Genomic DNA, 12,968 nt, shown 5'->3' on the forward strand with positions numbered 1-12,968 from the left:
TATTTATACATTTTCTACACATTAAAAAAATATATACAAGTGTGCCTCTGTCATTACCTTTATGCTGCATAGGTGTTTTTAGATGGTTGGTTAAATCCCCACAGGTCAAAATATGTCCTTAAACAATCTTATAAAGTAACAACAATGCAATGAAAGCAACAGTGGATATTAAAACTGGAGGAGGAGCTTGCATATATGCCAGCTTTGCCTTTAATTTTGAAGAGGAAGAAGTAAGACTATCATAAATTAACTATATTGACCTATATTACCCAGAAGGAAACCAGACATTAAATCTAATTCTTCTGACATGAATATAAATATATTATTGTATGCCGTGTGAAAAATAATTTAATCGTTTACAGAGAAAAAGTATGCATACTATTAAATTCTAAAACCATATGAATCTTACAGATGGGCAGTGGGTTAATCTAGGTGGCATTTTAAAGGATTTGCTTCAAAAAAATCAACAATTAATAATAATATCAAAAATCTTTTCAATTTTATGTTTTCCTGTACCTCTATTTGGATTGGAATGGATAATCTTCTCTTGTTTTAAAGGCATAGCACACATTTAAATTTTGCTACCTTACACATAGCACTTCATTGCCTGGGGAATTAAATTAATTACCATAGATTAATACATTTTAATCCTCTAAGATATGCCACCTTATCCTAAATTTTCAACCATATTTTCTGTCTTAACATTTAGCCTTTGATGCCAAATGACTATGATATTTGTTGTTAGGAAATAACAACTCTAGAAAATATTTGTGAAAACATCGTGCTCAGAGACAGTCTCTATCTTTTGCTTCTGTCGGGTTTTGAACATCCTAGGTTAACTTTATTTTTCATACTTCTTTGCTTGGTTACAAAAAATAATAAAAAGGCAACAGCCAAATGGCAATTAAGAACAACAAATCCTGGGTATAAATCCCATCTTGTCCCACAATCCAATGAGAATTATTGGGAGAGTAATTTCCCAAATCTTTCATTGAGTATAATCTATATATAAAATACAGGAATAGTTAAATTTACTATTTTATAGGAAACAGGCTAATAGTTCTTAATGACTAATATTTTATTTTATCATTTGGAGAACAAGTCTTCTGGCCCAATTGACCAGAGGCATTTATCTTCCTGGAGAGTGTGGGAGACTAGGATTTATTACAGATGGAATTTTGTAAATGTAATTTTCAGTTTTGCCTTATATAAACTGATGAAACCCGACATTAGATGTGAGGATTAAATAATGTTGGATAAATAAACATTTTTCCAAATTTACTTAACTTTTTTGTCTTCTCAATACACTGTGTGACCATTACATTAAGGCTTTGAGGATATGTTACTCTACAGAACACAGTTTTAACATGATTTTTTTAAAAAAGCAAACATGTTTTCATTTTCTTGAGAATTAGTAGAAAGAAAGATACAAGGAGGAAGAGTGAATCAATCAGAGATGAGTAGCCATTTTTCTTTTAAGTATTTGATTTGCTAAGCATGATGGAGTTAAGTGGAATGATAAGGAAAATAGCATATCCTCCCTTTTTTCAGGAATTAAGACAGTCAACTCTTGAGTCACCTTGTATGAAGTTTAAATGTAGCAAAAATAACTTGGCAAAATTCTGTGGAGCTGAGGATACTTTCTCTGTGTTTCCTCCATTTTTATTAGGCATGGATGCTGAATTACCAGGCAAGCAATTACCATTCATGAGGTACAATTTATTAGAGAATATACAAAGATTGGGAGAAGACTGACCAACAGGAATGAATGGAGCACTGCAAAGATAATATGCAGTCTGAGTCAGTGGGAACCAAAGTTGAATACAGTCAGCCAGAGAAAGTTATTAGGTTCTGTCTGAGTCATGAGTTGTGTCTTTTGCAGAGCTTTGCCATGAGTACTGTAGCGGAGATGGCAGGTGGACGAAAGGATGCAGATGAATTAGATCATATATCATGCTATATTTCCTCTATTGAGTTTCTCTAAAAAGGAAGACAAAGAGAGGAAAAGTAGGTAAAATGTCTTTTAAAATTCACACAACATGTAATTCATCAAGAAATAGAACACTTTTTATTTATGTCTAGGTTTATTTTAGGTATTTGTAAGAACCTGTGTATCTCTGATCAGGCTACATTATCTCTGAATGCTTGTTCAGCTCTAAATTTCCATAAAGTATTTTATTTAAATTGGTTAGGGATGAAATGAAAATTTTAGACACAACTCTTTTCCTAATAAGTTTACTGCTTATTTAAGAAAAGCAAAGACAAAAGACATGCAATGTAATTGTAAAGGCAAACTGAATACCAGTAATCACAATAATCAAATAAATTAAAAAGATAGAAAAGCATAATTATTTAACATGAATCATGCAAGAAATGGGTATTAAAATTTTGATACAGGAATAATTTATTAACATTTGAAGTACTGTGTAAAGAATGTTAAGAGACAAACTTTTAGATACACCTTGATATGTTTGCTCATTTATACAACTCAATACTGTATGCTAGAAAATCTGTTATGCAGTGGGAATTCAGAAATAAATAAAGCAAAAGGAAAGTCCTGTCCTCAAGAAGCTTACAGTCTAAGCTTAAGAGAGACTAAACACAATAAACAAAGGAAGTACAAAGTTGGATTAGTGTGTTTGGGAAGTGTTCATAATAAAAAAAAAAAAATGTTATGGGTGTAATACAGACATCCAGCTCTTAACAGGGTTGTGGTCTGAGAAATGCATCTTTAGGCAATTTTGTCATTGTGTGAACAACATAGAGTGTTCTCACACAAACATAGACGATAGCCTACTACACACCTAGGCTATATGTGACAGTCTATTGCTCCTAGGCTACAAATGTATACAGCATGTTACCGTACTGAATACTATGAGAAGTTGTAAGACAATGGTAAGTATTTGTGTATATAAACATAGGAAAGGTACAATAAAAATACAGTATAAGAGTTGAAATATAGTACACCAGTTACTATGAATGGAGATTGCAGGATGGGAAGTTGTTCTTGGTGAGTCAGTGGGTGAGTGATGAGTCAATAAGAAGGCCTAGAACATTACTGTATACTTCTCTAGACCTTTTAAACACTGTAGACCTTAGGCTACAGTACATTTAAAAAGCAGGGACTTTTCTTTATTTAATAATAAAGTTAACTTACTGTAATTGTTTCCCTTTATAAACTTCCAAATACTAACTTTTTTACTCTTATGTAATAACACAGCTTAAAGCACAAATATGTTGCACAGCTATACACACAAGTTTTTATTTCTTTATGTCTTTATTGAATAATCTTGTTTCTATTTTCAAATGCAATTATTTTATTTTATTTTTTACTTTTAAACTGTTTGTTAAAACTAAGTCTCAAGCACATACATTAGCCTAGGTCTACATAGGGCCAGGATCATCAATATTACTGTCTTCCACCTTCACATCTTGTCCCACTGGATGACCTTCTGGACAATAACATGCATGGAGCTTTCATCTCTTATGATAACAATGCCTTTATTTCGCATACCTCCTGAAAATGTGCCTGAGACTGATAAATACTTAACTGTAAAAAGTATCAGTAGGAGTCTAAAATAGCAATAAAAACATAATATACATAAATGAACAATATAGTCTTATTTTATCAAGTGCTATTGTTTTGAATTATTATTACAAAATACATAAATAAGTAATATAGTCTATTATTATTAAGCATTATGTACTATATATAATTGTATGTGCTATATTTTTATACAACTCATAGCTCAGAAGGTTTGTTTGCAACAGCATTGCCACAGACACATGAGTTATGCATTGTGCTAGGGCATTATATCTACAAAATCACTAGGAAATAGAGATTTCTCAGTTCCATTATAATCGTCTAAGACTGTAGTTGTGTAGACAGCCCATCGATTACCAAATGTTATTATATGACACATCATCAATGCATCTAGTTATGAATAAGGCTGGAAGTATGGGAGATTAGTAATTAATACTGAGACAAAGTAGGGTTCCTGAAGGGGAAAGTAATAGGATATTAAACTGTAAGCACGCATAGTGGACAGACTTTTCAGTGTGCTGATGATTGGGCTCTGCAGTTTGGATTTTGTGTAATAGGTAGTGTGGACCACTAAAAAAAATCCAGTCAAGCGAGTGGCATATTTAAAACTTATATTTAGGAAGAAAGGTCTAGCCAGGACCAACAGAGAGGGGATAGAAACTTACGCAATTACTGGAGGCCAGATAAATTTACATAGCAATGCAAGGTTATGTAAAGATCTTTTGCTACTTCGTATTACCAGAATTCCCCTAAAAAAGTTGTTATAGAAGAGAAACATGCTTTCAATGTCCTCAAATTTTGTAGAAATATCTGCAGAATGGGCAGGAGGGTAGAATCAGGAAGATAAGAAACCTAGTTGATAATCTATTTATTTGTTCATTTTATTGACTCATTCATTTATGAATTTCCTCACAAAATCTTTTTTGAATACCTGTAATGTACCAGGAATATGGTGAATGGAAGGAAACCGTGATTAAAAAGACACGATGCCCCTTTGAGAGACATGAAATTCACACAATATCCCTTCAGTGTAGTAATGGAAAGGATAGAAGTATGTTTTGAAGCAAAAGAGGAGGGGAGAAGAGGTGACTCACTATATCTCTGGGAGGAAAAGAAGAATAAGAACCTTACTCCCAAGAAATTGTTGATTAAGCTGAGTCTTTTCAAATAGTAAAAATAGACTAGCAAAGGGGTAATAAAATGTCCACTGGGGAAAGGGTATCAGATAGATTACAAGACAAGAGGTCTAGTTCAGGGCATTATCGGTGGAGGGAACTACCATGACAAAAGCTTTTCAGTCAATAATGGGTTAGTGTACAACTGTTGTTGAGGAAATAGAAAATAAAGCTTCTCTATGGAAATAATACATAATGAATATATCCTTGCTAGCAAAATCAGCCATGGTGAAAGAACTTCTGGTGTGTCTAAGTTAACACTTTCAACCTAGAGTTGAAATACAATGACTGAATCATGGAAGAGGGGTCCGGAATATAAATTTAAATATAGAATTTAATTGCCCAAGAAGAAACATAAGAAAGATTTTTCTTTATGCTTAAAATTAAATATTTCTAAATTATTTTATTCATCCCAATGTCATAAGCACTAGAATAAAGCAAAACTTATAACTAGATTTGGCAATGAGGTAAATGATTTATATCTCCGTTTTTATTATTATATTTTGGTTTACTTCCTTTAATTCAAAGAAAAAAATAGAAGTCATTAATTTTTTTCCCTAATTATACTGCTTAAACTATATTGTAGTTCAAATTAGATTTTCTTTTATATTATACATTTATAAACCTTAAAATCAGTATTTCAGACTACCCTATGATCGGAAGTAGCAAAGGGGGAGATATTTTTTCCCACATACTTTTTGCTTCTATAAGTATTTTTAAATTCTTTTTTTTTCCTTTGACAGAAATCCCTTTCACATTCAATGAAATTATGATTTTATAAAATTAGGAATAAAATATTACAGGACATCTCTTACAGATATTTATACTGAAATGAAAACATAGGCAGTTTCTAGCTAAAATTCACCATATTATAATTGTCCAGAGAACATTCTATAGGTTAGAGCTGTTTAAAGGTTGAATTGGACTTCTTCAGAAGGTAATGAGTTACTTATCAGGGAGAAACAGAATGAATTTAAAACATATGGTGACATTTATGAGTGTAGAGCTCTAAGTGAAATTATTTGTTCAACATTACTCAAGTGATTTGGACCTAAGTCTTTTTTAACTACCTGAACTCTGTATTTTATATCTCAAATATTTAATATTTATCAAAGTAACTATGTAATTTTTCACTAGGTAATATTTAGCAATAAAAGTGACTACTCTCCTCCAAGTAAACAAACTAATAATATTCCTTCTTCCAGAATTATATGAAATTTAGAAAAAGCACAATTATTGACTTACCATTCTAATTTTCTTTGTGCCAGAAACTTTTGGGTCTGGAAATCAAAGTTCTTTTAATTAAAATACTCCATCCAAATCGAGATTATACTGTGTGGCTGCAGTTACTCTTTCAGAACTTGATACTTTGGAGTGAGCAGAAATTCTTGAAACTGACTGTTTAGGCATGTCCTTGAGCTGATTTAAACCTCTTGGGGTTAATGAAATAGAAACAGATTTGCCTTGGGACTGTTAAAAGTGCCTCCTCCAGCTGTTTTTTGTTGGTCAACTGCCATCCTGAGAACAGAGTGACTTATGGAACAGATGCTTAGAAACTTTTTGTTTACTCCAGTGTAATAAGCAATGCAGCACTGGAGCATGCTAGGTCAGTAGATGACTATGGGAGTAGTCTTAAAACATAATTTTAAAAATGTATTTACAGTAACTTTTTATATTTATTCAGTCAATATGTATCTATATATATTCTTTCAGGACCTAGGGAAATAGTGGTGAAACATTTAAATCTTAAAAAGACCCCAAAAACATAGACACATATATGATTTTTTGGGGGAAGTGAAAATATTCTTTAAGGTACTGTAATGATGGATACATGTTATTATACATTCAGACCCATACAATGTATAACACCAAGAGTGAACCCTAATGTAAACTATGGACTGTAGGTTATTATGTGTCCATATAGGTTCAACATTTGTAACAAATGTACCACTATGGAGGGGAATGCTAATAATGGAGGAGGCTATGTATGTAAAGGAATATTCTCCTCAGTTTTCCTGTAAATCTACAACTGCTCTAAATGTAATCCAGAAAAATTAATGGTTGCCAGGTCCAACCATCAGAACCTGGCCAAATGACGGATGAAGGAATGCACTCAGACACAGGTATCCAGTGAAAGAGCGGGCTAAAGGACTGGGCTGCTTACAGATCTCAAGGAGAGTGCTGTAAGGAGTCAGAAGCCATAGCCCTGACCAGTTGGCATTGTGAGCATTTATTTAGAACAGATTTAATGACAAAGGCCTTGAGTCAACACACTTGTGGGTTACCCCCTTTCCCCCAATGCATCAGAGAGAGTAGTCCTGCATGCAGATGATTAAAGACCAAGTCCCGAGGCCTAAGTAAACTAACTTACCTAGATTAGTTTCTTAACATCCTCTTTTTATCTAACCCAACCTTTCAGGCACTGGATAAGAGAATCTGGCTGCATTCAACCAAATCCTTTTCCAAAGCTTTTGTACAACTTCCTGGCCTTCCAAGAAGATTTGCATCTTTCTACAATTTTCCCCACCACCCTTACCAAACACCTACAAATGGTAAGTCTTCTGAATTATGTAAAATAGGGCAATGGACAGAGAATATTTGAAGTCTGCTATAGGTAGATTATCAGAAAAAGATTTCTTGATATTTGAGTTGAGAGGAAAATAATGAGAAAAATGCAGGTGTGCAGAGACCTGGGAAGATGTGTGGAAGCTTTCCAAGAAATAGACATATAAATTGCAAAGGCTATCACATAAGAATGTGCTTGGTCATTTTGAAAGGCAGAAAAAGGCCCATTGAGTCATACTTTAGAGAGGATGAAGAGTACTTAGTGAAAGACCTTCTATGACATGGTAACTTCAATTTTATTTACAATTGCTATGAAACCATTGGATTTTAAATATTTGAACAGTGAACATAGGATTTATTTTATTTTGTGAAGTTGAATCGCTTGGGGCAGGAGTGGAGTCAAGTTGTTCAGTACAGAGACTCTTGCAGTAAAGAGTTCAGGTAAGAGCTAATGGTAACTTGGATAGGGTTGTAACATTAAAGAGAATAAGAGATCTGAATCAGAATATGTTTTGGACACTGAGCCAGCAGAACTTACACATTGATAAGAAATGTAAAGGAAAAGAATGAAATAAAGTTACTCTTAGATTCTTGGCCTTAATTATCAAGTGAAGCCAATCTGAGGGTAAAGTAGTTGTGTGTGTGGTGGTTGGGGAATCAACAACTGAAATCTTGAGATGCTTGTAGACATCTCAATAGTATACATTGACTATTGGCCATACTACTCTGGAACTCAGGAAACAGAGAGTGGCTAGGAATAAGTCAGGTTGTTATGACATTGCAGAGAACATTGTGTTCAGTGAAAGAGAAAGTAGTCAGTTATTTCAAATGCAGTTGATAAGTAAGAGGGGAAAATTGCCCATTTATTTGACAAGATATATTTATTATTGGTTAGTCATTGACTTTAATCAGCTCAACTACACTAATTAAATATTTTGGACTGAGAAATCTTACCTTAACTCCTTTATGGTTGTCAGTAATGCAGTAATAGTAATATAATTAGTAGAGTTATTTTAAAAATTAACCTTTCCTGAAGTAGCAAAACATTCTGAGAAAAGAATGGCTAAAAGGACAAGTGTTTCCACAATCATAGAAACCAGTCTGTCTGTTGTAATCATCTTTATATTATTGTCCAAAGCCAGGAATCCCACACATGTACAACAAACTGGGGAGCCGTTTCATGAACACCAAACATCATACTCAGTTTGATGTATACGAGTAAACTTTTGGAAGTTGAAACAAGGTAGCAACTAGCTCTTAAAGAAGTCATTTTACAATCTAAAAAGGAAGAGTCTGTGGTTGTTAGGCATTTTACTTTTTTCTATATTTATTATTTACTATTTCTGATAGTAATTGTGAACTGGAAAAGATTAAACTTACTTTCTTGCAGGAACATAAACATGGGAGAGTAGAATCAAATTATCCTATTCTGAATATCAATCAATAAATCATCTGAAAGAGAATAAACCTCATTACATAAACATAGGTAATTATAACCTGAAAAGACACTGTGCATATCTAATTCTATGATAAATTATAACTAAAGAGATTAACTTCTCTTGGTACGTTTTGATCAAATATTCTCATAGTTAATTACCAAATGTAAGGAATCCTGGAGACATCTACAGAAATGCAATATAAATTGATAAACTGGCCTTTTGTTAAAATGTTTAATGTAGTTGATCTTTTAACTGCTGAATTATGCTTTCTACAACAGACCTTCAGTTTCCTTAAGGATGTCGTAAATATTTTTATCCCATAGCTCCTGCTGTTAAAAAATAAATTGGTGGAGCACATAGAATTTGTACCATCTCTGATTTTTTTTTTTTTTTTGTACATGTGTGAGAGTTCAGGCTGAAAGAGAAAATGTAAGATGGGTGACCAGAAATTCTTGCTCTAATTTTGTCCTTTTTTGTAATCCCTAATAAGTCATCTAACCTCACTAGAAGTCACTGTCTGAAGTAGCAAAAACAAGAAGGAAAGGTACAGGCTTTCTATCTTTTACAGACAGGGGGCAAAACAATAATTGGGGTTTTTGAATGAAAACAGAGACAGGCTGATTCTTTACAAGTAAAGAAAGAAAATGTCTGCGAATCTGTAATATTAATATACCAATGGAAATAAAAGCCTTTATTTTTTCTCAAAGCAGGTATAATTTTATCCTACTTCAGTTAATGTAAAAAGCACAAAGTTCCTATGAAAGCATAAGAAAANCCTTTTTTGTAATCCCTAATAAGTCATCTAACCTCACTAGAAGTCACTGTCTGAAGTAGCAAAACAAGAAGGAAAGGTACAGGCTTTCTATCTTTTACAGACAGGGGCAAAACAATAATTGGGGTTTTGAATGAAAACAGAGACAGGCTGATTCTTTACAAGTAAAGAAAGAAAATGTCTGCGAATCTGTAATATTAATATACCAATGGAAATAAAAGCCTTTATTTTTTCTCAAAGCAGGTATAATTTTATCCTACTTCAGTTAATGTAAAAGCACAAAGTTCCTATGAAAGCATAAGAAAATCAACTTTAATGTGAACGTTAGAAGTAACTTCAGAGTCTGTTTTGTTGCACAATGCCCTTTATATAATATAATTTCTACCTGAAATTAGCATTTGATTTAGATAATGAGTTGTTTTATTTGCTTTAAGAACATGGGCAAAAATTTCATTGCCTTGACTTCCATTTGATGTCTGCCAGGAGCCCCTGACACATTTATGGATAAGAAAACGCATATACTCAATTTGAGATTTGATAAAGTATTTTTCAAATGATAAAGTTAATACATATGTGAGTTACTTACTATTATTGCATCCAGACACTTGTATCCTGAATCTATCTTAGGCAGAATTGGTTTTAGACTAATTTGCAAGGAAGATAATATTTGCTTATTGGTCAACCATTCTCTGCAGTGTATTTTTTTACCTTAAAAAATCCAAAATATGTAAAGATGTCTTTATATTTCTTAATCTTACACATTACCATTATTTGATTTTCTTACTTTTGTAGGCAATCTCCCATGATATGGACATTGAATTCCTTCCACTTCATCATATTTACCTGATTGCTGGTTCATTTACTCATAGTCTTTTAAGTGGTTAATTCATTTCTCTGGTTACAATCTACTGGTTATTTACAAAAAACAAGACTCTGGCTCTAACATAGGCAAAAACAAAATATAGTTTCTCCTCTCAAAGAACGTAATGTATAAGGTAGCAAATAAGAAAGTATGCAGGAAAACTTTACTGTAAGTCATCTTAGAGATATTTTATGATTTAAATTCAGATGTGTTGGATCACAAAGTAATCCACAGGAATTTGGGGATTATTGATGTACGATATATGATTTGGTGGGATATGACTGTGAATGCGTTTTGAAAATATTAAGGCCTTTGTAAAGTAGTAATAACACTACTCATATATAAAGTTTTAGTGCACAGGTCTATTAGGTCCAGATTGTCAAAAACTTTGATATGAGACAAATAAATGCAATTAAAGTGACTCATTTTATCCTTTTCTTACTCTTGTCACTTAAAAAATCCTCACAACAATGCTATTACTCTTCACAGAAGCAGAAAACTTAAATCTCTTAATTTATCCTTTGGGCCAAGTTACACAACTAGAATTATTGTAGGGATAGTAGAGAGAACTATTAGTTTTCCTCAATATTTGTTTTTTAAAAACTTAATTTCTTTTATCCAAGATGATAGATAAGAAGTTTTGAGTGTGCCTCAGTCACCTAGAAAGAGCAAGATAGTGCAGAAAGATGATCCTGTGAACTTTATTTCAAGAGGGAAAATGGGAATCCACCAGAATCATTGAGGACATCCCTGATCCTGGGGTGGAGAATGTGGGCAAACAGCTTCCTTGATTGTGTCTGGCTGATAAAAGTGAGTGAAGGCCTCATATGCAAGAGAGGCAGACAGCCTCTCTCTGTGACTCACCTTTCCACTTGGGATCTGAGAGACTCAGGCTGAGAAAGAGCATTTTATTTCTCCCAAGCCCTGGAACTAACTTGGGGAGAGGGTTAGGGATACTGAGAGGTGAAGGCAAAGAGGGAAAAGCTGCAGGCACTTTCCAAGACCAGGGACCAAGATCTGGATACCATTTGCATTTCAGGTTCATGCAAAGTCAGACAGTATTTGGTGATCTGACAGCATGGAATGCAGGCATTTCAGGCTTGGGCCAAAGTCAGTCATTCTTTGGTGATCTGACAGCATGGTACGCAGGCATTTCAGGCTTGGGCCAGAGATTGGACCACTTTCTCTGGAGCAGGAAAGGTGCTTCCCTGGCCAGAATTGTGCAAGCCACCTCATCATTGAGTGCTGGAATTGTGCTTTTCCCCATTGCAGAACTGAGGCTGGAAGGGAGCTGCTGCAACTGCAGTTTCTCCTTAGTGGTGAGATATGCAGCCAAGGCCAGCCTGGCAACCGAAAACCAGTCTGTATGAGTCATTGCTGGGTGTCCCAACTTACTCCTCTGAGATAATGGTACAGCAGGGCCCTGTTGGCGCCTTGCCCAGGTCAGTCTCAGGCATTCAGAGAATCCCCTCACCTGCAAGAGCCTGAGCTGCCCCGCCCTTCCTGTGCATAGATCATGGTAGACTGGGGCCCTTACCACTACAAGACAAGCAGATCTTGAAGCATTCAGAGCACCTGCTTGGATGAACTAGAGGCTTGAGTCACTTCACCCTTCCTGTGCAGACATCCTGACACAAGCAGGTCTTTTCCATTTCATGGCCAGGCAGATCTCCAGGAACCCACTCACCTGGTTTAGCAGCCTGAGCTGTCCCATCCTTCCAGGGCATAGATCGTGGTGCAGTGGTACCCTCCCTGTTCCACACCCAAGCATATCTCCAGGCATTTGGAGAACCTACTTGCCTAGACCAGCAGCCTAAGCCGCCCCACCTTTCCTATGCAGAGATTCTGGCACAGTTGGGACTTCCCCACTTAATGCCCAGGCAGATATCCAAGCATTCTGAGTACACATTCTCCTGAATCAGGAGCCTGAGCTGACCCACCCTTCCCGTGTAGAGGTCATAGTGGAGCAGGAGCTTCTCCAATCTGCAGCCAGGCAGATCTCCAGGAATCTACAGCACACACTATCCTGAATTAGGAGTTTAGGCTGCTCTGCCTCCCCATGAAGAGAACTTGGGGTCAAAGAGGTTTCTCAGATCCCTGCGTAGGCACACTGCTGGGTGCTTGGTGGCTACCCACTGGATATTCCCTTGGTACTTGTGCATGAACCTGCCATAAGAGGAACTGTAGGCATCCATGCCAATGTCCATCTCTGTCCACCTTGCCTCTTACTCCCCTGGGGCTAAGTAGGGACCTCAGACCATTATGCACTTCCTGGATCAGCCCATTGCCTGAGGCAATGAGAGCTTTTCCCAGTAAGTGAGGATCAGGTATATATCTAATCCTGTTGGCTGCAGCTGGATCTTACCCATAAGGGCCATCTACCTGTTTATAGATTGAATCAGACAGTCCAATGTGAAACCTGCTGACAGAAGTGCCTAAGGCTAGAGAAGCCAAGTTCAAAGACTCTAGCCATTATTCTCTACAGTGAAACCTCCTAGGGAGGGAAGAACATAGAAACAGGAAGAAATATAATAATAATAAGATTATTATTACAGGGAAAGAAGTAAAAAGAAAAAAATTCTCCCATATGAAATATAACAAGAATTAGAAG

This window comes from Rhinopithecus bieti, unplaced genomic scaffold (genome assembly GCF_001698545.2).
Source record: "Rhinopithecus bieti isolate Rb0 unplaced genomic scaffold, ASM169854v2 scaffold_13558, whole genome shotgun sequence".
NCBI classification, from domain to species: Eukaryota; Metazoa; Chordata; class Mammalia; order Primates; family Cercopithecidae; genus Rhinopithecus; species Rhinopithecus bieti.